Source organism: Macaca fascicularis, chromosome 18 (assembly GCF_037993035.2).
Source record: "Macaca fascicularis isolate 582-1 chromosome 18, T2T-MFA8v1.1".
NCBI classification, from domain to species: Eukaryota; Metazoa; Chordata; class Mammalia; order Primates; family Cercopithecidae; genus Macaca; species Macaca fascicularis.
Genome location: NC_088392.1, coordinates 9,656,380 through 9,678,323, shown reverse-complemented (window position 1 = coordinate 9,678,323; position 21,944 = coordinate 9,656,380).

Genomic DNA, 21,944 nt, shown 5'->3' with positions numbered 1-21,944 from the left:
ACTAATGCCACCTTTCTGCTTTCCTGAATTCAATGTTTATGATTATTTCCATAAATGTGTTTATCAGTGCAATCAAAAATGAAAATAAAAAAAATTTCTGTGAGCTTTACACATCTAATACGCAATGATTATAAATCTGGTCTTAGGCATATGGTAAAAAACATTTAAGTCGCAAAAGTAAATTTCAGATTTAAGTGTAAATCTGAAATTAAATTCTCAGATTTAAGTATAATTTTTAAAACCTTTGGTAATTGTGTCCCTACTGTTAAATTTATTGTATAGTTTTCACTATATCATCTTAACTTTTAATGTTTCTAGAAACTTGTGTGAGGTCTCATACCTCATGGCTAATAAAGTATTTATTTTTCTATTCTTGATCAGTTTTGTTGGATTTTATCAATGTTGTGAAATCTAGCACATGACATTCCTAATTTTTTGTACTGTTTTTGTGTTTTCTATTTAATTTCTTTTTCTCTTACCCTTATGATTCTCTTCCTGCTATATTTTTCTAGTTTAATTTGGTGGGTTTTGTTGTTGTTGCTTCTTGGAATAAAATAATACAGTGCTTTGTGCCTGTAATCCCAGACACCTGAGAGGATGAAGTGGGAAGATTGCTTGAGCCTAGGAGTTTGAGAACCACCTAGGTGGCAGAGAAAGACCCTGTTCTTTAAAAAAAAAAAAAAAAAAAAAAAAAAAGGAAATAAATAAAAACATTAAAATAATAAAATAATAAAAGGGCATTATTCTTGAGAACTTTCTCTAATTTTCTTCCATGAGATAACTTGAAAGTTTTAAAAATACGTTTGAGCAATGCTTAGTCAAGTTTGACAAGTTTTTATATGCTAGACCATCATTTTCATTTAGTTGAAAATATGTCCTGTATTTTAAAATATTTGTTTGGATCCATTGCTTGTTTAAAAAGTCTATTGCTTAAATTTTACACAAGTTTGCCTCTTCTAGTTATTTTCATTATTTGTGTGTTCTACTCACTGGTATTTAAATTAAATATTTAAGTTTAGAATATGTATGTGTGTTTTAGAGAAGGTAGTATATAATTCTTGTTCTTCCTGTTATTAATATCTTACATTAGTATGATGCATTTGTCATAATGTTGAACTAATGTTGATGCATTATTAATTTTATCATTGATAGGTTTTTACTATTACCATTCTTAATTGGGGACAGCAGTGTTGGAGGAGTTTGCTTAAGATTTCAAACAGAGGCAAGAATCGCTCTGTCTATTGATCCAAATGTTATTACCGGGCTGGGAAACCGTCTCTTCTTAAGCATGAATTTTCAAGATCCAATATTAACAAAAGTCCCTGTTAGATTCAAATTTTCTTATTTTTAAGTTATCATCTCTTCTTGTATCCACAGTCCTATCCATGGTGCCATGTTATATTTAATAGTCATATATCCTTAACTTCCTCTTGACTGTGACAGTTTCTCAGATTCCTGTTGTTTGTGATGACCTTGACGCTTAGTACTGATGAGTAATTTTGCATAAAGTATCTGAAATGGAACTTGTCTAATGTTTATTTCATGACTAGACTAAGAATTTTTAGGAAGAAGACCATAGAAGTAAAGTAGCATTTTCATTTCATCAGGTCAAGACCACATCTATGCTCTCATCCTGACTTGTTACTGTTGATACTAAACTTAATCACCTAGTTGAGTTAATAGCTGTCAGGTTCCTCCAGTATAAAGTTATTCTACTTTTTTCCCGTTTCATACTTTCCCCTTTGGAAGCAATCAAATTTTGTATGTTAATCATGTATCTTACGAGCTTGTTATGCATGCTCATTAAATCCAAGAGTTTTGAAGATCTTTTGTTAGTTATGCTTTTTGCATTTTCTGAGATTTTCTGCCTAGGCAATCATGTCACCTGTGAGTAAAGACAATTTTATGATATATTTGCCGATCTTTATATATTTATTTCTTTTCCTCATCTTATTGCACTAGGTTGGAGTCTCAGTGTAATAGTGAATAGGAATAGCAAGAGAGGCCATTCTTGCCTTGCTCCAGTTATAGGGGGGAAAATATGCAGTTTCTATTCATTAACTATGATGCCAGCTATGTGTTTTCGATATACGTTCTTTACAATATGAGAAATTCCCTTCTATCTCATTTGTTGAGAGGTTTTATCATGAATGGCTATTGAATACAAATAAATCTTTTTCTGCACCAATTAACACACTCATATGATTGTTTTTTAGTTTGTTAATATGACCGATTACATTAATTGATTTTTGAATACCTAAATGCTTAGCTTTGATTATCTGGAGTAAACCCCAGTAAATTGTGGTATATAATTATTTTTATGCATTTTTTTAGATGTGATTGGTAATATATTTGCTATGTTTTTGAGAGATATTGGCCTGTAATTTTTCTTTTCTGTAATGTCTTTATGTGATTCTGGAATTAGGGTGATTTTGGCCACACAGAATGAAGTAAAAAGTGTTTCTTTAATTTCTATTTTTTGAAAGCGAGAATGATCTTGAAGAGTAAGTGTTATATCTTCCTTAAGTGTTTGGTAGAGTTCACCAGTGAAATATCCTGGGCCTGGTAATTTCTTTCTTTTTTTTTTTTTCTTGCTTTCTTTATTAATGTTATTCACTATTGCTTCGTTTTATAAGTAAAGTAAAAAAAAAATTCTAGCCAGAAACCTGCTGATTTGGGGTCTTGGTTTCCAAAACCCAAAACCCATTTGGGTGGTGCTTCAAACAGGGAAAACAATAATGACTCAATTGAATTGTAAGATGAGATTCTGTTCTGGACATTTTGGGTTCCTTGTGCCACTGACTGAACAGGCAGGGAAAAAAAAAAAAGAGTTAATCTACTGGCCAGAAAAAATGATCTTGATGACCATGAAGAAATTGAGTTGCTGCTACATAATGGGAGTAAAAGGTACTGTATTTGGAACCCAGGCAATTATTTGTGGTCTCTTAATAGTTCCATGTCCAAGAGTAAAGATTAAGGCAAAACTATAACAACAACAACTAAGATGACCACAACAAAAGCAAGATAATGGAAGACACAGATACTTTATTGATGAAGCTTTGAATTATGCTAATAGATTAAAAAAAACAAACAAACTGACAAACCAACCCGAACAGTGAAAGTTCTGACTCACGGAAGGTGAAACACGGAATAAACAGTAAAAGAAGGAAGCCCTTGATATGAACTATACCCTGGGACAAACTTCAGAAATGAGAACTTTATAGATTTGATTTCCTCTCTGGTTATTATTTATTGCATACTTCCGTGAAACAGCTGAAGTATTTAGTTATTTGTATTATCTATTTTTTCTATAAATATTTGACATCAAGTTATGAAACATTAATTTTACCATTTAGTCTTTAGATAGAAGAGTACTCTGTGACTGAGCTTGTGGAGTAATTAATATAATTAACAATGGATAATGTCTGCTGGGATTCTGCATCTCCTCAGTTGGGGTAAGGGCAAGAACTTCTCTTAAAAGAAAAATACTTGTATCTTTCACTGGAAGTATATAGCTGTTTCACTGAAGTATAGAAGTATAGAAGTTCGAATGTGTGTGGAGAAACTGAGGAGCCAAAGGGCTGTGTTTTGCCACTTATACATCTCTTAAATCTAAACCTATACACTTTTGCCTCCTCTACAAAAAAGGAGTTGAGCTTTGTAAATATTTCTTTTGTTTCGTATGCTGTCTGGCTTTCCAGTACGATGATTGAAAGTTTAAAATCACTATACTATCCTGGTAGATAAAATCCTTTTGCATTTTGAAATAGATATATTCCCAGGAATATTTTTATCTTCAAACATATTACTCGGATACATGCATAGCTATACTAGCTTTTATTGTGTGACGATAATCTTTGCATTTCTTTTTCCATTTTTTTGACTTTTTACTTTTCTATGTCCTTATAATTAAAGTGTACCTCTCATAAGATTGATACGTATATATTTTAATACACTCTGACAATATTAGTCTTTATTTTTTATATTAATACATGTAATTTAAGACTTCTATTTACTATCTCACTCATTTTCTCTTTGACTTATTCACTTAATGTTCTGTGTTTCTTTTGGTGTGTGTTTTTTTTTGTTTTTGTTTTTTTTTTAGATAGAGTCTCATACTGTGGCCCAGGCTGGAGTGCAGTGGCACAATCTTGGCTCACCCATAACCTCCGCCTCCTGGGTTCAAGCGATTCTCCTGCCTCAGTCTCCTGAGTAGCTAGGACTAAAGGCACATGCCACCATGCCAGGCTAATTTTTGTATTCTTAGTAGAGACGAGGTTTCACTATGTTGGCCAGGCTGGTCTCGAACTCCTGACCTCATGATCCGCCTGCCTCGGCCCCCCAAAGTGTTGGGATTACAGGCATGAACCACTGTGCCTGGCAATGTTCTGTGTTTCTTAAACTGTCTATCTGTATTAACAAAATAATTTTAATATTCCATTTTTTTCATCTTTTAACAATTCACTTGTTGTTCTCTTCCTACATCTAATGGCTATTCTAAAAACTACAGCATTCACACATGACTTTTATGCAAATTGACATAATTTGTGCAGTAATAATACAAAGGATTATTTTTATGACTTTCCTGATATATTTAGAGCCTTAGAAAATTTAACATCTTTTGTCCCTTTCTGTATTTTATGCTCCAATTGTAATCAATTTTGTTCCATGTATATTTTAAACTGAATAGCACATTACCTTTACTGTATGTGCAGTCAATATTAATTGATATTTGCAATTGGCTTTTCAATTTTTTCCCTCTTTGATTTAAATATTTTACTCTGGGATCATTTATTTATTTTGCCTGAATAATTTTTTTTTTTTTTTTTTTTTGAGATGGAGTCTTGCTCTGTCGCCCAGGCTGGAGTGCAGTGGCGCAATCTCGGCTCACTGCAAGCTCCGCCTCCTGGTTTTACACCATTCTCCTGCCTCAGCCTCCCGAGTAGCTGGGACTACAGGCACCCGCCACCACGACCGGCTAATTTTTTGTACGTTTTTAGTAAAGACGGGGTTTCACCGTGTTAGCCAGGATGGTCTCGATCTCCTGACCTTGTGATCCGCCCGCCTCGGCCTCCCAAAGTGCTGGGATTACAGGCGTGAGCCACCGCACCCGGCCTGAATAATTTTTTTCAGTTTTCATTTTACTGAACGTCTGTTGGAGACAAATTCCTTCAAACTTTGTCTGAAAGCATCTTTGTACGTGCATATATAAAGTGTATATTGTCCGGTTACAAAATTATTGGTTTGCAGTTATTTTTCAGTGCTCTAATCATGCATTTTTTCTCCAGATTTTATTTCTTTTGAGTTGTTGGTCATTTATTTAAAGATATTGTATCATTTTCCCCTAATTTCTTTCTTAATTTTATGTTTTTGTTTCCTTTACCTGAGTTGTACTATGATACATCCAAGTATGACAATCTTTGTTAATCATAATTGTTTTTCCAAGACTTTGAATCAGTCAGTTGAATTTTCCAAATCAGTTTTCTAAAGTTCTCAGCAATTATTGCTGTAATTATATTTTCTGCCCTATACTTTCTCTTCCTATTGTAATGCAGTTATATATATTTTTAGCAGCTGTGGGGACCTATGTTTCATTCATTGTCCATCTGTGTGACTCAGACTCAATTTGGGTATTTTCTACTGACAGTCCTTTGAGTTTTCTATTCTCGTGTTCTGGTGAGTGCCATTTGCTGTTAACTTCATCTGTATTTCAAATTAATTTTTCCCCTTATGTATTCAGTGATTTTTGATGCTTCTATTCAAATTTAATTATCTGGTACAATTTTGATTCTTTAATCTGTTTTGTGCATGGTGTATTATATTTTAAAAATACTAACACTTATTATTTTAAAAACTTGTTCATCAGCTCCAACATCTTGATCTTCTCTGGGTCCTCCCTTAGTCCTCTTAAATTTTTAAAAATCTTTCTGATTATAGTCTATGTCTAGTAAATTTTCATAGTGCACTAACCATTGACTATAAAAGGAGTCCCCTCAGATGGTAATACCTTCTACCTGAAATTGTTTCTTTAATTGCCTATTAAGACAACAGATTGAGAGAACCATCACCTGAATCCAGTGTTGGATTTCAACCATTGTCATTAGGTTCAAGCCTTAAGTAAGTCTTAGTGATGCTCTGTTTTACTCGTGTTCTTCAAGCACTGTTTTAGGGGGCACTTGATTTAAAGCTCACAAGATTCCTTTGTTTTCAGTCATAAAAGCCTGCAAAGAAATTGCCTCTTTCACTGAAAACTTTCTGCAGAGTCTACCCGGTCTCTTACTGCAAGTTTTCAAAATCTGCAAAATCGTGATGGGGAGACTTGAAGGATGCTCCAGTGTGGCTCCTCTTTTAATTTTCTTCGGTGAATGCTAAAATACCTTAAGACATCAACACCTAACTTTTGAAAAAAGAAAAAATAGCCTACTTCTTCAACTTCCCACAAAGATCTAAAACACAGAAGTTATGAAGGAATACCTAGTTGTTGTTAGAAGTCCCTCAGTTTTCAGATCTGTCATACATCTCAGTGAAACTCCCCAAAACTGCTGGTTTCTGTGCTGCTTGGCAGCTTATGATAGATCTGATATTCTGCTTGAGCCCAAATTTTACCCTTCTTGAAGGGGAAAATAAAATTTAAAGGTAACTGTTGGTTATACAATCATCGGCTCATTAAGACGTAGCTCTGTCCATCTAAACTTTTACATTATTTTGTTGCTTTAAATTTCTTTGATGATTTTGCTAATGTATTTAGTTATGTACGTTAAATATGTTCTACTTGTTCTAGTGATAGCATTGACTACTTGTAATGACTACTTCTTTCTTCCAAAAAGCCATAGAAAGAAAAGTATTAATATTTATGTTTTTGAGGAGGAGTGAAGGAGTTATAAGTGGTGATAACTCAATATATGAGACCAGTATTAAATGATATAACTAAGTTTTCTTTATAATGTGTTTTAATGGAAGTCACAACTAGATCTTCTTTTTCTTCCTAATAATTGGTATGCCACTGTCACAGTCTTACTCCCTCTCATATAGACAGTAAACTAATTTTCATTCGTTTTGAATTTTCATCAAAATCCTAGGTTAATTATTTTTCCTTAATGCTGAGTTTTTCTACTTAAGAAAAAAAAAACCTTTTTGTTTTAGTACCTTATATTTTTTCTTGAATTAATGGTTATTTTTTAAATAATCTAGGTCTTTTAAATTTACTTAGGCATTTTCCTGATTTTTTTTCATAGCATATAAGATCTTTTCAGTAATGAATTTCTAATTAACATGTTATAAAACTATTTTGATTTACAAACAGACACATGATATGTTTCTAATACTTCTTTGTGCATTCTCATAAATTTTCCAGATTTAATCATTTGTAAATAATGTCAATATTCCTTTACACTTTCCAATATTTTCTTTTTATTTCTAAACCAGCTCTAACTAGCTATGTGAAAAGCATCCATAATAACACTAAATGATAGAGTAATTATGCTCATGTGTGTCTTGTACTTGATATAAATGGAAATTGTTCATTGTTGTTCATGACTTTTTTGATTTTTTTAAATAAATTATTCATCCTTTTATGTTTTTCATATAAAATAATAGTAATTTTGCATGGTAATCAAAGGTTGCAAACATGGTAAATCAAAGACAAAAGGCTCCATGGTTCCTCGTCAGTTCAGTAATCACTCCTAGTAAATGATCCATTCTCCCCTTTTCTTGCAGAAATTGCAACTGGTAATTTTTTCAGTGCTTATTTGATTTTGCTTATTTTATTTTATGTATTTTTGCTGAAATTAAATAATTTATTCCTTATAGTCTAGTCACTATACTTTTCTTATAGTAACTGCTATGTTTCCAGGATTACAAAAGAAAACATAAAAGCTTCTGTTTTCTTCCAGTATTTCTACATATTGTCATTTTTTTTACATTTTAATTGATAGTCATACCTAAAACTATACTTATTGTAGAATTGTTCATAGTAAAAGCAAAAGAGATGAGTATCCATTAGTATCTCAACATCAAAACCACCTATTACATCGGTTTTATCTGCATGGTTTTTCAAGGAAGCAACACTTATGTCTCCCATAATACACATAAATACATTGAGCAAGGTCAGTTTCTTCTGTTGTCTTGGATGAGCACTCTTGGCTGAACTCTTGCAGTAGGTGATGTAATGAGACAAGGTCTCACTCTGCTGCTCAGGCTGGAGGGTAGTGGTGTAATCATGGTTCACTGTAGATGCCACCTCCCTGACTCAGGCGATCCTCCCACCTCAGCCTACCAAGTAGCTAGAAATACAAGTATGTACCGCTATACCTGGCTAATTTTTTTATCTTTGTAGAGATGGGGTCTCACTGTGCTGCCCAGGCTGGTCTCAAACTCCTGAGCTCAAGCAATTCTCCCTATTCAGCCTTCCCAATGTGATAAGTTTCCAGGCGTGAGACACTGCGCCTGGCCCTCCTTTATTCATATTACTAATGTTTTTGTATGTATAGTTGAATAAAATGTTTACTTTTTAAAATTTTCCAATAGACTTGTTTCCTATTTTCCTATTATCCTTGTCATTTCAAATGGTCAAATTTACATGCTCTCAAACAGTTGAAAGGAAAGTATATTCTCTGTTTTGGAGGTGGACTACATTATAATTTTAATATTTGTGCCCTGAAACAAGATTGTTAAGGCCTTGTGTTCATATAGTATATCTCATATTTCTTCTTGTAGTTTCTATATATTTAAATTCATAGTTTTATGTTATTTATTAGTGAAAAGTGCTGAATCTTTGTTGTAGATTTCACCACTCATTATAAAGTGGTTGAATTATCTTTGTCTCAAGGAAAGTTAATATCCTGCTTCCTGTTTGTCCATTTGCTTAGTATATGTATCCTAATTTATTTTTAACTTCCAAACTATGTAGTAGATTTATGAAAGATCCATCTCTTATGTAAGATAAAAGTTGGGTTTTTCCCTATTACCTAATCAATTATTTACTTTTTTTCCTTTTTATGGTGGATTTAATCAAATTTTTGCATTGATACATCAGATTCATGTTTCAGCTATTAATTTTAGTGCACAATTTTCTGTTTGGTGTTAGTTTTTCAATGTATTTTGTATTATAAAAACTGATAGATCTGCAGATGATATTTGCTTTTCTATTGATTACATTTTAATATTAGACAGTATCCTTTAACTTTCATTATTTGTATTACAAGCTTTTAATTGCATTAATTCACCAATGTAGGAAATTAGTACATTTACACTGTTTTGTTTGTTTTATTGCTTTTGCTTTCATTTGTTTGTTTTTTTGTGTGTGCCAATGCTTTAGTATAGGTACTTAAATAATTTTTCATTATTTCCAACAGAAATAAATTTGTATTGACTGCTCTCTTATTCTGAACAATGTTCTGTTTTTTGGTCTCTGAATCTTTAGCAAAACTATTGCACAAACTTGCTGCCAATTTATTAGTGTGTGAATTAAAATAATAATTTACATGCATTAGGTCTGTATTCTATTGGGATACTTGGATAGTATTGATTTATTACCTAATTGTGGAAACATTTGGAATTCCATTTCTTTAATATAGTTAAAGGAATGAATTCAATGGCATCTAATTTTTTTTCTATTCCTAACCTACTATGATTGCTTACTTATTCATGGATAACAACATGCATGACGATATGAATAACTACATATTCCCACAGGAAGCATTGAACAAATGTGTGATGAGGTGATTTTCCTGCCTTTTAACTGTACTGGGACATATGTGATAAATGAATTTTTAAAATGTGTCAGAGAAAATAATTGAAGGGAAATATTAAATTGCAATTGACAACTCTACATTTTTAAATTAAAATAAATGAAATGATAAGAATATTAAAAAGTACAGTTTTATATAGAAAAAAATACCAAATAGAATTTGCTTAGTAATAAGGAAAGGTAACCATTTAAATTTCTCTTGTTTTTTACCCGGTGCCATCTAATTACTCTAATTGACTAAAAGTTATTAGTTTTTTCTTTTTGATTTATTTAAGACATGTTCTTTTTATTGCTGAATGAGTTTTAATATAACTACTAAATACTAATGTTTCCTTCTCTACCCGATAACATTCCCAAGTTAATTCAAAAATTATGACTGAGGTTTTATTAGATTTCTGCTAAATTATTTTTCCTTTCATAAATGAGTTCGTCTGTCATGTTATAAATTTCTTGTTAGTATATAAATTCACATCCTCATCCTGTATTTTGATATTTTCTCATTTTTAACAGATCACCGATGGCTATATGCAAAATAATGATAGATTTTGGCTAGGAGCAAGCAAGAACAACTACTAGCAAATTAATTACATTCATGTTTTAATTTCTTTTAAAAGATTATATGGGCTGGGCATGGTGGTCCAGCACTCCAGCACTCCCAGCATTTTGGGAGGCCAAGGCGAGTGGATCACCTGAGGTCAGTAGTTCGAGATAAGCCTGACCAACATTGTGAAACCCTGCGTGTACTAAATACAAAAAAAAAAAAAATTAGCTGGGAGTGGTGGCATGTGCCTGTAATCCCAGCTACTTGGGAGGCTGAGGCAGGAGAATCGCTTGAACCCAGGAGGCGTAGGTTGCAGTGAGCCGAGATTGTACCATTGCACTCCAGCCTGGGCAACCAGACTGAAACTCTGTCTCAAAAACAAAAAACTTATATGAACTGTTGACTTAAGATAATATTCTCTCAGAATAATTACATTTTATTAAAATATTTCTATGTATTTTGAGTATCACATAAAAATAAACATACTGGCAAAATTCAAGAAGTCACACACAATTGGTAGGCACTGTGAGCATTATATGGGAATTTGAATGTCATTTATTTTTGTTATGACTGATTATTGTGTTCTTCATTGGTACCTCACTTCTATCACCTAATCTGGTGCATGCTACAATTAATAAGATAATTGAAAAATCAGAGAATTTTTCCATGAAGCTAATTTTTGTGATAGTTTTATTTAGTAATTTGTACTTCACAATAAGCAGTGAATTATTGATCTGTTTGAGGAGACACACATGCATGCATACAAAAAGTAAATTATAGCATCAACAATGATACAAATCGTAATTGCTATGACCTCTAAAAAGATGACATCTATCAGATCGTTGCTGAAACTGCAGATGCCAGGGAAGGACTTCTTCAAGAACATCATGACTGAGCATATCGTTGGATGATGGGTCTCACAGAGATAATGGGCAAGGCAAATGAAGCTCAATGGAACCAACCAAGACACAAGTGGAATATTTCATAACATACTTTGACACACTAATTAAAGCACCAGGAAGAACAGGCAAAGGGGTTAATGGAAATACAAAAGGAAATGTCACATATGTCTTATATGCTGAACTAAGACATTTGAAATTCAATTTACATTTAATAACAACTATTTATATTATTGGGTAACAGGGGGATATACGTTCTATGGTATTCTTAGAATGTGAATTCTGTCAATACGGTGTAGGGGAAATGGAAAGCAAGGGGACAGCTTAAAAGGTTAATCAAATGTCAAAATGTCACTTAAACTCCACAAAGGAAGAAAAAAATGCTTCATGTTCATGTTTATTTCCCCAGGACCAATAAAACTTTCTCTTGCTAAGTAAATATATGTAAATTGAATACATGGTGTGTCAAAAACAAAGATGTTTGAAAATTTAATTGTCACTAATTACATAATCATTGAGAAATTAGTCATCTATATTTTGCCTTATGGGGTTCTACACAAAATAGTCATGAATAGATAATATAATTAATTTAGTAAATTATTATTATTATTATTTCCACACAGGTAAAGAATTGGCTTTCTGCCTTGTTAATTTGGAAGGCAGAATAGTGTAGCTTAGTTAAAATGTGCAGGAAAAAATGAAATACATAAGATTAATACATGAAAGAATATACAAGAAGTGCTGATAAAAATGGAAATGAAGATTTGGAAATTATTTTCATAAAAAGTAGAAAATTTTAGAATGATTGACATTATCATGTCAGAGAAGTGGCAATAAGAACAAGTAAACTGAGCGCTTTCTGGTTCTTTACGGTTTCAAAATCTTTTTTTCATTTCTGATCATTCATTTTTCCATTCACCAGAGTCTTGGTGCTCTGACTGAAGAAATTAGAAATGTTTGTTTTTCCTGTGAAATGAGAACTCAGAGTCCTCAGCACTTTTTTTGCAAAGCAGCATAATGCTTTTTTTCTAGAGCATGAGTGTTAATAGAATTCCTGGAGCTTCTGAAGCACTGCAATATTTGCTGATTGAATTTTTGAACTCTAAGAGAAGCACTGAATTCCATTTGATGTAGTTTAGAATGGGTTGTATTCATCTATTTCATTTTTTTCAATTTCTATTTTAGGTTTGGGGATATCTATGTGCAGGTTTGTAACATAAGTAAATTGCATGATGCAGCGGTTTGGTTTGTGAATGATCCCACAACCCAAGTATTGAGTGTAGTATCTGATAAGTAATTTTTTAACCCTGGTCTCCCTCAAATCCTTCTCCCTCTAGTAGTTCCCATTGTCAAACTATGCATCTGAGAAAGGTCTAATATCCAGAATCTGTAAAGAACTTAAACAATTCAACAAGCAAAAAACAAATACCCTATTTAAAAATGGGCAAATAACCTGAACAGATACTTCTCAAAAGAATACATGTGGCCAATAAACATATAAAAAATACTCAACATTACTGATCATTAAGGCAAATCAAAGCCACAATGAGATACCACCTCACAAGAGTCAGAATGGTCATTATTTAAAAGATAAAGGATAATAAGCATTGGAGAGATTTCAGAGAAAAGGGAACAGTTATACACTGTTCGTGGAAATGTAAATTAATTTAGCCACTAAGGACAACAGTTTGGAGATTTCTCAAAGAACTTAAAAGAGAACTACCATTCAGCCCAGCAATCTCAGTACTAGGTAGATATCCAAAGGAAAATACATTGTTCTACCAAAAAGACACCTGTACTCATGTGTTCATAGCAACATGATTCACAATAGCAAAGACATGCTATTTAAAATGTTTCAACTGAGCACTCACTATGCCAATTTTAGCTTATTCTACCTATTTTCAATTTAGTACTCACTTTGCTCATAGCACTGTTGAACTAGAAGAGTTGGTTGATTAGTTAGGGCAACAGTGGCTGCTATAATAACAATCCATGCATTTCAGCCATCTTAACACTAAGGCAGTCTCTCTCTCAATCTTAAAGAATTCCATGTGTGTTGCTGATCAGTGAGCAGCATTTCACAGGGTGACTCAGGGTGCTAGGTTTCTTCAGTGTAGTAACTCAACCCTCCTCTAGGTTGTCCTGTAGTTAACATTCCACTGGGAGATAAGAAAGCAACTCCAATCACATCCCATGCGCAAAAGCTTATTCACATGGATCCAGTAAGATACAATTGTAGTTCTTAACTGGACAACCTATTCTCAAAAGTAACATTGTAAAAGGAGAGACACAACTGTTTGATGGCCAGGTAAATGTCTCTCTTAGTTCTTGCTGTCAGAAAACCTTTTATTTTAAATCTACATAGAGATTTACAGTGTATAAATACAGGGGAAATGCCTTCCTACACACACATATACATCAGGTGCTTTAAATGCAGAAATTATGTGATTCTTCAAGTTCCTGCCTTTCAATATTCCATGGGGAAGTCAATTGTCTGGTCACCAAAATAGGCATTTGTTATTCTGACATATATGCATATATATATTTGTTTCCTCAAAGTTTGTTATTTTAAAAGTAATTTATTACTTTAACAAAACCTTGCTTGGATTAACCAAGCATGGGTTGCTTTATGAGGTATTACTATTTTTAAGTTCTATTTTGTTTTTAAAATAATTTTTAGGATTAAAAAAGCTTTCATATTTATATTTTTTAACTTTTTAGTCATTTTAATGTGACCGTTAGCCACAAAACAACATAAAATTTGCTATCATATTTAGTGACAAATTGCACATAAAATGTAAATGTCGTATAGTAACTATGAGCTTTAGAAAATAATGCACTGCATGGTACATAATCACCATAATCATATGAAATATTAAAATGTCCATGAAGAGTAAGGATCAGCAAGTCTTACTTTGATATTAAGGACATGAGAACATCTGCTTACCTTAGTATGCCTCTGAGCAACCTGCAAAGCAGGAATTACTTTGAAAAGTGCATTTATAAATTACTATTTTTCACTGTCCAATCTATTTGTATTTGACTATTATCCTTCAGGTAGAAGTACCCCAGAGCTTTTAATTCTAAGTCTTCTAAATGACAATGCTTTTCTTTCAATTCTGACCAAACATTCCTATTTTTTTCTTCTCTCTGATGTGTTTTTCCTTTTCCTCATTGATTTTTGTAATCACCCCTTACTGACAGCAGTTGACATTGCATTGTGCACATAGTAGATGCGTTGTTAAAATGCGTGAAATGACTGAATGTTCTCATTTAAAATAAAATCTTGTGCGACCATTGGTTTTTACTTCTTAATTTTTAATATTTTAAATGATGTTCATATGAATTGTGCCAAGCATCTCTCAATTACATTAGGATTTGTATAACATTCTCCTCAGTTTCTTTTTAGTGTATTCTATTCAAAATCATTAAGTGGGATAAAAGACAATTTCAAACGTAAGAAGTCTGATGTCAGCCTGAATTTAATAAGAGTTTAAGTCTGTCAATGATGTTTATTGTATTGCAGCTAAAGCATTTTCTTGCACAGTATTTATAAAATATAATGTTTGTACAATATTCCATTTTATCAATAAATGTCAATTTATCTAATCGCAATTTACTTGTTGCTGATCTTTTCTTGGATTATCTTATTGTTAATGGTGCTCTTATGAATTTTTTGTCTATAAGTACCTTTATAGTATTTTGTTATTATTTATTGTATTGTATTGTATTATTTATTGTATTGTATTATATATCATATATAATGATGAATTATTGGAAAATAGAATCTGTAATATTTGATTAAAGAAGGACCATTTTAATTATCCATGAGGGAGATTTAATTTAATGGAATTAAGACATTATTTTGAAACAACACAAGCTAGTATAGATATAGAGATTTGCTCCCCTTCAATTTAGCCATGTTTGACGTAAAGGAGAAAATACTTGTGACACCAACTTTCTTTCTCAGATAGAATATGATTGACAACACATGTAGAGTTAATTATTTATTCCGGATCAAGACTCAGCTACCGTCCAAAGGTGCACCAGAAAACCATGGAACACGTTTACCTATGTAATAAACCGCATGCCCTGCACATGAAACAATAAAATTAAATTAAATTAAAAAGCCCTAGCTACTGCTGCCAAACCTTTCGATGGATTGATTCATCTTTACGTGATCGCATACGAAATGCTGAAACATCATTTGCACCGGCTACCAGTGCATCACAGACCCCACCCCAGCCCTCTGTGACTGCCCACTGATTCTGGCCATGACACCATAGCTACCTTCTTTTCGGTCCCTTGCCCCCAAACCTTTTAGATCAGAAAGAAAACAAAATGTTGAGTTATTTTTCTTTTATCTGCTAATTTATTTTGGCTTTCCCTGGTAGATCTTCGACAATACTGATAATATCATTGAATATTTCAGAATTCAAACAGCCTATTCTTTAAAAATAAAAATATATTTTGCTACACTGTGCTTTTATCTGTAAAGGGGCAGCATAGAAATGACCCAAATATACAAGCTAACTATTGCTGCAGATTTCCTTTTTACCTGAGTCCAAATATTTGATAATGGCGTAATAGTTTTAACAAATCTTTCATATGCTTAACATTATCATTGTTTTCCTTTTTTTCAACAGAATTGAATTCGGTGCATTTTTTCATGTGATGTCTTTTCTGTTTCTACTTTCTCTGTGTGTTCCTGAGTCTCCATTTGTAGTTGTTCTACACAAAGCAATTCCCTTAATTAAGATAGTGACATTGATTGTAGACACAAATGTAGATAGAAGGTGCTGTTCTAACTTTCTGCTTGAGCCATAGGCAAGGGCAAGTGCCAAAACAAATTTGACAAAACAGATTTTTAGGCTCTATCATACACTATAGTTTAAATATTTTATGTGCTCTGTGTAGATGACACAAAGTGATGTGAAGTACTTTCATTTGATCCTATGAATGATGAGTTTCTGGTTTTTTGGAGGCTTTAGGTGAGATCTAAGAATATTTGCCAACATGTGCCTTGTAAATAAATCCGTTTTTTTTCCTACAACACAAGCACTTTAGACAGATGGTAATTTAGAATTCAGTGTTTCACTGGGAAAAGGAAAGAACTGAAAATAGGAAAAATAAAATAACGTGTTAGTTTCTATCTTAAACCACAACAAACTCATTGTCGAAACACAACCAGTCATAAAACACCACTAGAATTTAAAAATGCATGTATATCTTTTACATTTATAATTGAAAAATGTATATTATTTCACATTTAACATATGCATATTAAACCCATCTATATAGTCTAGCACAATGATTATGTTTATAAATTATAATATTTTACTACTAATAGAAAATGTTTCAAGAAAAATTATAAAGATATTTTAAGATATTCATTAAAATAAACCAGCTGGGTGCAGCGGCTCATGCCTGTAATCTCAGCACTTTGGGAGGCCAAGGCGGGCGCATCATGAGGTCAGAAGATTGAGACCATCCTGACTAACACTGTGGAACTATGTCTCTACTAAAAATACAAAAAAAAAAAATTAGCCAGGCATGGTGGTGGGGCCCGTAGTCCTAGCTACTCGGCAGGCTGAGGCAAGAGAACGGCGTGAACCCGGGAGGCAGAGTTTGCAGTGAGCCAAGATCGCACCACTGAACTCCAGCCTGGGTGACAAGAGCGAAACTCCATCTCAAAAAAAAAAAAAAAAAAAAAAATTTACAAATCATGCAGGTTAACATAAACTATTAACCAATTCCAAGGTTAACGACATTAATATATATTTGTATGTATGTATGTGTGTGTAAGCTCTTAGAGAAAATATTCTATTATTTGATTTTAAAATTATAGAGAGATCATAGTTATTATTTGTTGCTCTTTTCTGGGCATTTTCATGTATACCGGAAATCACCACACATGTGAGATATAGATATCACTTTATACACTTCCAAAGAGAAGGATATTGAGACTCAAGGAGAATAATAAATTAATAATAATTATAATTTATAATAATAAATTTTCCACATGACGGCCACATGACAAGGCCATGCTGGATCTAGGACTAAATATCTGCAAAGCTCATCATCTGAATTATTCTTTTCACAACGATTTTCTGATTATAAGCACCGGATTCTGCTTGAAAACCAGAAATTGCAAAATGAATGTACTCACTAACTTAGAAACATAGATAAACAGGTTTATATGTAAAGGATTTTCCAGTGCAAATTCAATAATGACATTTCTGGAATTGTGAAGGATAAGCTATTAATCCTCATTGTTCCAAATTTTATTCTTTATGGATACTTCTGTTAAAAATATTAATCAATTATAAAATACAATATCAATACATAATAGGTGATGAATGAATTCTAATGTATCTCTTTGTATCCTGATGCCTTCTTTTAGATCTCAGATTTTTTTTACATTCATAGTCCCCAATAACTCAAAACTTAATTGAAAGTTACTGTTTTATATTATTTATATTGGCATGTTTTCCTAAGTACAGGAAATCACAAAGGTAATTTCCAGAGAAATTGAAAAATTAGTCCCAGATTTCAAAATTATTAGCTCTATGGGAGACACAAGGGAAATGTCCACTTAGAAATTATAAAGGTCAAGTACCAATCACATTTTATTTTACCTGCAAATTGATTTATTTAAATATTGCTCTAGTTGAAGAATATGCAACAGATATATTACATATTAATATTTGTTTAGTTGTGCCCATTCTAATAGACCCTACTGAATATAAAGCTAAATAAGTTGAACATAATTCCCGCTTTCAAGGAGATCACAATCTAGTGAATATGGAATGTCAAAATATTAGGCTGCTCAAAATGTAATAGTAAGTCTACATTTTTTAAGTTAATTTCCTTGTCTCAATTGCATAAAGTGAAATCTAGCTCTTCTGCCCACAGAGACTATGGTAGCACTGGGTCAAGATAACAGAAAAATACTCTGAAAGCAATAAAAAGATTTCCAAGTCCTGGATTTATAAAATCAACTCCAAAAACAGATGAAAAACAGACAGTTCTAGACAATCGTAACCTTGGGTCATACGTGAGCTCCATCTGCAGACACATGAACAACCGTTCACTTTTTACCCTATACTATCCTGGTTGAACAGCTCAGCAGAGGTCATCGCTTTCCAACTCATAGGATGAAGTTGAGCTCTTTTTTATTTTTACAAAACCCAGACAAATAAAGAAAAGGAAAAGATACTTTAAAGAAAAAGCTACTTTGTTTCTAACTTTTAAAAATATTTTCTTAATTAGCCTCAAATTTATTTTCCTATTTCCTCAATACACATTTCAAATTACATACATATCATCTTCCCACCTTATAGAACTCTTCTGCCAAAGAAGAAACTGAAACTGTTATTGAAACTAAAGGTTAATGATGAGCGTCTTCCAGAGTATGCATCCTCTAATACTTAATGAAGAAAAGAAAAACCTTTATTATTTTTGTCAAATCAATTTAATTAATTTATTTTGTCAAAAGCAGATGCACGCCTCTACTAACGAACATGTTCCCATCAATCTAAATAGAGAAGTATGGCCTTAATTTTATTCAAATTTCTCAATTTCAATTTTTGTTAGGCCTTATAGTAAATTTGGAAACTACCTAAAATGATGAATTTTGCTAATACAGTAAAAAAATCACAATTTTTTTTTACAATAGGGATTTTATCACACGAACACATTTTATCACGTGTCTCACCTCCAAGAAGTCTGCGCCCTCTTAGCCACAGACATTCAATTTAAAACATACTCAATATTCCATTGAACTATAAATGTAGCAGTTGTCAAATCATTATTTCATCTGAAAATAAAGACAAACACATGCTATGTTGTCAAAGAAATAATTCATTCTCTCTCTATCCCTAAAATCCTGTTTGGTGGATAAGGACAGAGTAAAGAGAGAGTTTTGGTTTTAAATTCTACTCTGAGGCTGAATTGTCTGGCTAGGGCAGAAAGAACAGAAACAGTGAATATGGCAACTGCCCACCTAGAAATTTACTCAGTCTTAGAAGGATCAATATTTTATTAAATTTAAGGAAACAAATTCATGACTTATTTTCATATCTGGACTGCATAAGAGATCAGAGAAGAGGTTGATTCACCTAATTGTGCATGAAATACATACATGTGACTGTTGAGGTCATTTACTCTTGATTCTATCATTGTTTTCTGTGATTCCCAGTTTGCTTGTTTGTTCATTTAAACCATTCGAATCTTTCTTTTAATACATGTAAGGTCCTTCATGCATCAAGAAACTTTTAAGGTAGAGTAATATGGAATAATACTTTTCTCCTCACTCACTTAACTAGCAGGATTTTAAGTTTTACAAAGTGTAGTAGGCAGAATCATGCCCCCTCTCTGTCCTGCCCCCAAAAAGGTCCATGTCCTAACCTGAGGAAACTGTGAATAAGTTACATTGCATTATGTGACTAAATGTAAGAATTTTGACATGAGAAGATTAGCCTGAATTACACACATGGGGAGAATATAATCACATGAGTCATTTAAAAAAAACACACACACAAAAAAACCCATCCCATCCCAGGTCTGGTGAAGAGGAACTGTTGCCATAAAATAAAGAGTCAGGGAAACTCAACATTACCGGTTTCAAATGGAGGAAGGAAGCCATGAGCCAAGGGATGTTGAAGGCTTCTAGAGGCCGAATAAAGAAAGGAAACAGATTCTCCCCTGGAGATTCCAGAAGGGAGTACATAGCCCTGGGGACATCTTGACTTTACCCCACTCTGACACATGTCAGACTTGTAACCTCAGAACAGTAAGGTAATAAATTTATATTTCTTACAAATTTGTTATAACAGCAACAGAAAACTCTCTCTCACACACACATATTTCATTAATAAATCCCATGAGAAACATGATTTATTAACTTAGAGACAAGAAGATAAGACTCAAGTCTCCTCTCCTGGTCTCATGCTGACACTTGTTTGCACTTGCACTATTTGGAATGGCTGAAGCTGCAGGAGCTGTGATTTCCTGGGTTTTCTCCAGCTGTGGTCTGCAGTTCTACAAGGACTTTCCCTGGAATATCTTAACTCCTCCATTTCCTCTCAATCAATATATATATCTCTCTCTCTACAAATTACACCAACAAGACCACAGGAGCAATTAATGGAATATCCTATTTTATGTGTGTGTGTGTGTGTGTGTAAGGGGTGTTACTACTCTTTTACTTTTTTCACTTTTATTTTCTCTGTTTTCCTTTATTTCTCTCCCGGCAGTCATCTGAATTATTGCTTGGTGGACTTTGGTTGAACCAGATCTACAAGTGTCTCTCTTTCTATGCTTCCCACTGCTGTCACTGATACTCTGTAAAGGGCCACTCTCACGGAAGCCAGGCATTATTTTCTTTACCGTTCTCACTTCACTATTCAACTGTATTAGTCCACTCTCTCACTGCTAATAAAGACATTCCTGAGACTGGGTAATTTATAAAGGAAAAAGGTTTACTTGACTCACAGTTCAGCATGGCTGGGGAGACCTCAGGAAACTTACGATCATGGTGGAAGGGGAAGCAAACATGTCGTTATTCAGATGGCAGCAGGAAGGAGGAGAATGAGCAAAAAGGGGAAAAGCCCTTTATAAAACCATCACTCACTATCACAAGAACAGCATGGAGGGATCACTCCCATGAAGTAATCACCTGCCACGAGATCCCTCCACCAACACGTGGGGATTACAATTTGGATTACAATTCAAGATGAGGTTTGGGTGGGGATGCAGAGCCAGACAATATCATCAATTTATCTCTTCCTTCCACTAACTCACTCCAGACTGTCTTCCTTTACCCTGCCAGCCTTCTCTCCATTTTCAACTAATCCTTCTGACTCTAACAGCTGGGAAACTGCTCATAGTTCTTCCTTTCCCAGTCGTGGATATTCTGGCATTTTCTTCTTACCTGGTTGCTGGTCAGGACCTCACTGAGGAGACCCTCCCTAGCAGCCTGCTGAAGCCCCGCTGTGCGTGCTCTCTGTATTCCTCACCTTCTCAAGCAGTCAAGGAAATTCATCTGCAGATTCCCTTTGAAAACTAATTCCTTTGCCTGTGTTTTAATTCATTTAAATAATTTGAACTTTCAGAGAGGGTGAAATCCCTTTCCCTCATATAATTAAACCTGACATAAATTCTCAGCCTCCCAAAACATATGTAGAACACACAAGGTTGCATAGGAAGAAATCCCAGTGCCGTGAGCATTTCTAGCACGCGAGTGACATTGTTTAAGAAAACAACTACATTGAAGCCTCAGTCCATGTGGTTTATTACAGGAGCTAGGTCATATTTTCAAAAGCACATTTCAAAAAAGACTGAAAATTAATTTAGAATTGCCATTGCTCTTGATTCTAGTCCATAGAAGGACAGGCAGTAGCATACAAATCATTCATCTCATTAATAAATGTATCCCACGTTCTCTCCACTCAAATTTGTTATTCCACAATATCTTTAGTCTCTCACTTGCCAAAACATTACAGAAAACTCCACTTCCTTATCCTAGTTTTTCAGCCTGCTATGTACCCAGTTTTACATTTTGAGTTATTTAAATGGACTTAGCCTCTTTCACCAAGTCCTTCCCCTTCTTTCTCCTCTAGGCACCTGTTCCTCCTGTCCCATTCTTGGTATCCATGTCACTAAATAATCCAGGACCTGGCTCAGCAGGACTAGAATCCCTTAGGCATGTAGAGGAGAATGTACTAGGTGGAGGGAGATGGGGAGAAAGACCTAC